We start from the raw sequence: 4,845 nt of genomic DNA, 5'->3' as shown, positions 1-4,845 counted from the left end.
TTAGAGGGCACAGAAAGAAAGAGCCCTTATGCATAACAACAGAAAACTGGTATTGGTGAATACAATTAGACCCCGTTGCTTTATTGGCGATAGTTTTCCCATTATCTTTTAAGCAGAGACAAGAATTGATCAATCAATCATATTTACTGAGCATTTACTGTACACAGAGCACTGTACTAAGTGCTTGGGGGAGTACGGTATACAGAGTTGGCAGACACATTCCCTGCCCACAGCAAGATTACAATCTAGAGAAGCAGCATGTCCTAGTGGCTAGAGAATGGGATTGGGAGTCAGAAGGACCTGGGTTCTAATCCTGGGTCTGCCACTTGTCTGCTCTTTGTTGGGAAAGTCACTTCATTTCTCTGGGCGTCAGTTACCTCACCTGTGAAATGGGGATTAAGACTGGGAGCCCCATGTGAGACAGGAATTGTGTCCAATCTGATTATTTTATTACCTACCCCAGCATTTAGTACAGTGCCTGACACATAGTAAACGCTTAACAAATACCATAATTATCATTGTTATTAGAGGGGGAGACAGATGTTAATATAACTAAATTACCAAAAAAGCAAGGCTTGTCCTCTTACATAGCAAATTTATTTTTTATTATGTTGACCAGTCTAATTCCAGTCTGCCCAAAGGTTGAAGTAAAATAGCATGAAATGCGACAGTGGACTGGAGTAGTTCGCAAAACCCAGTCAAATGTAAACTCCTCCAGAGAAGGGATTGTGTCTACTAACTGTATTGCACTGTCTTCTCAAAAAGTGCTTAGTGCAGTTCATTCATTCAGTTATATTTATTCAGCACTTATTTTGTGCCAAGCACTGTACTAAGCGCTTGGAAGAGTATGAGATAACAATAAACAGATAATTCCCAATACCATTAGTTGCCTAAACTAGACTGCAGATAGTCTATATTTTACTGTTGGTTGGTCTAAGTTCCTGCACTGTTCCATAAAGATTAATAGCTGAAGGGAGGGGTGAAAGCTCATATTCCTAGTAATTTGTTCCAATTCTCATCCAATATAAAGAACCAGAGCTGAATTGCAGGCGGTTATAGATCATCAAAGGACAAGTTTAGAGTTTGGGAAACAAGCCTTTCTTTTCCCCCACACTTCCTAAACAGAGCTTCTGTTTTCATTTATTTCTTGCCCCTGTTTAGATTGCAGGCTGGGTCTTCTATGAACTGTCAATTTCATAAAGTGCACTAAATTCCAAGAAGAACTGAACTCCCGGGCTATATATATTTAATAATGGTTCGTGCTTCTGCATCACGTAAGTGCCTTCTTATGAACACTTGCCAGCTTAGTGTTTATACTGGCTAAACCCAGGCTGCATATTAAACTTTGGAAAGGTCCGGGCCTGTCCGGTGGCAATTAGGGAAATATTGATTTCTTGTTTGGGCACCAACAAGATTTATTGACATGAAAATTCCATATTTTCTGAGAGAGAAATAAATCTCGTTAGGCCCCACAAACAAAACGTCAGTGTCAATATAATGTAGTGCTACGTATTGTACTATTCAGAGTGTTATGGGTGGGATTGAAAAAATGAGCCTCCGACAATTCCCCCCAGCCCGAGATCCTGTAGTGCTATACTTGCCTACTACATTATTTGGGTTAAAAGCTGGAAGAAGTGGGGTCATTGTGCTAAACTTTCCTTTTCCATCTTGGTGGCTAAGATCAAGAAAGTGGACCACAGAGCACAGGATGGACTGGAGAAGTAAGAGACTTGGAGAAGCAGCGTCGTCTACTGGATAAAGCATGGGCCTGGGAGAAAGAAGGACCTGGCTTCTAATCCTGGCTCCACCTCTTGTCTACTATAATAATAATGATGATATTTGTTAACAGCTTACTATGTGCCATGCACTGTTCTAAGCACTGGGGTAGATCCAAGATAATCAGGTTGTCCCATGGGGGGCTCACAGTCTTAATCCCCATTTTACAGATGAGGTAACAGACCCAGAGAAGTTAAGTGACTCACCCAAAGTCACACAGATGACAAGTGGCGGAGTCGGGATTGGAACACATGACCTCCAACTCCCAAGCCCAGGCTCTTTACACTAAGCCATGCTACTGTGTGATCCTGGGCAAGTTGCTTCACTTCTCTGTGCCTCAGTTACCTCATCTATGAAACGGGGATCAAGATTGTGAGCTCCATGTAAGACAGGGACTATGTCCAACCTGATTAGCTTGTATCTACCCCAGTGCTTAGCACAGTGTCTGACACATAGTAAGTACTTTAACAAATACAATTTTAAAAAGGGACTAAGTTGCTGCGGTTGTCAATTCAGGATATAACAAGGGCTTGAACCATAGGGGTGGATCCAGAGCTGGAGTAAAGAAAACGCCAACAGTATGGGAAGGAGCTTGGCCTAACGGAAAGAGCGTGGGCCTGGGAATCAGAGGATTTGGATTCTAACGAGGATTCGATGACAGACTAAATCTGGTGGTTGAAAGACAAGGAAGAATCCAGGATAGTGCCAAGGTTATGGGCTTAGAGACAGAGAGGATGGTGGTATTGTCAACCACCATGGAAAAGTGAGGTACAAAAAAGGATTTAGGAAGGAAGGGGAGGGGTTCACTTATGGACACGATGAGGTTGGGATGCGAGCGGGAGATCGAGGTAGAAATGGAGGTAGGAGGAAATGTGACACTGCAGAAGAGGAAAGCGGCCAGGACTAGTGAAGTCGACTTGGGAGGCAGCCGAATTAAAGTGGTAATTGAAGCTATAATAATAATGGTATTTGTTAAGCGCTTACTATATGCTAAGTACTGTTGGACACAGCACTTTGGGCAAGTCACTTAACTTCTCTGTACCTCAGTTACCTCATCTGTAAAATGGGGATTGACTGTGAGCCCCCGTGGGACAACCTGATCACTTTGTAGCCACCCCAGAGGTTAGAACAGTGTTTTGCACATAGTAAGTGCTTAACAAATGCCATCATTATTATTATTATTATTATTATTACTGTTCTAAGCACTGGGGTAGATACAAGGTAATCTGGTTGTCCCACCTGGGGCTCACAGTCTTAATCCCCATTTTACAGATGAGGAAACTGAGGCACAGAGAAGTTAAGACCAAGGTCACACAGCAGGCAAGTGGTGGAGCTGGGTTTAGAACCCATGACCTCTAACTCTCAAGCCCGGGTTCTTTCCACTAAGCCATGCTCCTTCTCACTTACAGGCAAGAGCCAACTAAATCTATACTGTACTCTCCCAAGGGCTTAGTACAGAGTTTTGAACAGAGTACTTAATAAATACCACTGATTGATTGATGAGCTAGGTGAGCTGTCCTACTGACAGACCAATGCCAATCTCCAAACTGTGGGTAGGATAGTTTGAGAGAATGTGCTATGACCGTTAGCTCCATAGAGAGTTCTTGTCTTTCACGGTAGAGTCATCTCCCATCCATAGCGACTCCATGAACACATCTCTAGACTGTGACCCCACTGTTGGGTAGGGACCGTCTCTATATGTTGCCAACTTGTACTTCCCAAGCGCTTAGTGCAGTGCTCTGCACACCGTAAGTGCTCAATAAATATGAGTGAATGAATGAATCTCTCTCAGAACGCCCCACTCCCATCTGAATTCATTCCGGTAGTGGATCCATAGAGTTTTCTCGGTAAAAATCCAGAAGTGTTTGACCATCGCCTTCTTCCACGCAATAAAAATGAGTCTCCATCCTCGACTCTCTTGAATGCTGCTGCTGCCCAGCACCGGCGAGTTTTGACTTGTAGCAGATTACCTTCCACTTGCTAACCACTGGTCAAACTGGGAATGGAATGGGCAGGCCCCTGCTTGACTCTACCTCCTGTAATCTAGACTGGTAGAGTACTGGAAACTCTCCAGGTGTGATTCTGAGAGGGGCCACAGAGAAATAGATAAATAGATTTCCTATACTTTCCATTTCCTAGTGGAAAGAAGCACAGGCCTGAAAGTCAGAGGACCTGGATTCTAATCCCAGTTCTGCCACTTGTCTACTGTGTGACCAACAAGTGACCGAACTTCTCCGTTTCTCAGTTCCCTCAGCAATAAAAGCGGATTAAATCCTCCTCCCTCCTTCTTAGACTGGGAGGCCCATGTGGGACAGGGATAGTCCAGCGGGAATATCTTGTATCTACCCTTGTGCTTAGTACAGTGCTTGGCACAAAGAAGAAGCTTACTATAAAAAAATGTTTGAAGATGATTTATATCTGATACCATCCAAATGAGGACCAACCCTCAGATATATATTTTCCAACCTTAGCCGGGACAATAACTAAAATATTTACAATTTATAGGCCAGGGTCAGCTTGAGAATTGTTTATTGCTTAATGAAATGAACTGTTTATAATATTTTCATTCAATACTGAGGCAAAATTTGGAACAACAATAAATTTTCTGCAGAGAGTCAGAGTGTGCAAGAAGAATGTGAGAAAGTGGGGCTGAGAGGGAGCCACAGGAAAGGACAGGAGATATGAGCCCTCAAACTTTGCCCTCATCACTGGGGCACTTTATCAATCGAGCTGTCAATCGGTGGAATGTTTTGTGCTTACTGTGTGCAGAGCACTGCTCTAAGCACTTGGGAGAGTACTTTACATAGGAGGGGGTGAGGGGGAAAGAGAGAGAGAAATTGTCCCTCAGCCTCACTACTGGCCCGGACCCATTGAAGAGCAGAGTGAAAGTGCATTTTGCAACTTCTTCATCATCCTGTGCTTAGGTGAGCCACTTGACACATGTCCACAGGGTAGGGAGGGATAACTTTTAAACCTTCCACACTGGAGAAGCAGCGTGGCCTCAATAAAAGAGCACAGGCCTGGGGAACAGAGGATCTGGGTTCTAATCCCGGCTCTGCCGCTTGATAA

General features: G+C 43.7%; 1 non-coding gene across 1 annotated transcript; it reads right to left on the bottom strand.

Moving 5' to 3' along the window:
• Nucleotides 1–3,730: 3,730 nt before the first annotated feature.
• On the bottom strand, nt 3,731–3,868 carry LOC119944934. Its single transcript, XR_005456074.1, has one exon. It is a non-coding gene; the product is annotated as a small nucleolar RNA SNORA7 (small nucleolar RNA).
• Between the last annotated feature and the right edge of the window lie 977 nt (nt 3,869–4,845).

Source organism: Tachyglossus aculeatus, chromosome 23 (assembly GCF_015852505.1).
Source record: "Tachyglossus aculeatus isolate mTacAcu1 chromosome 23, mTacAcu1.pri, whole genome shotgun sequence".
NCBI lineage: Eukaryota > Metazoa > Chordata > Mammalia > Monotremata > Tachyglossidae > Tachyglossus > Tachyglossus aculeatus.
This window is presented reverse-complemented; position numbering and strand designations above follow the sequence as displayed.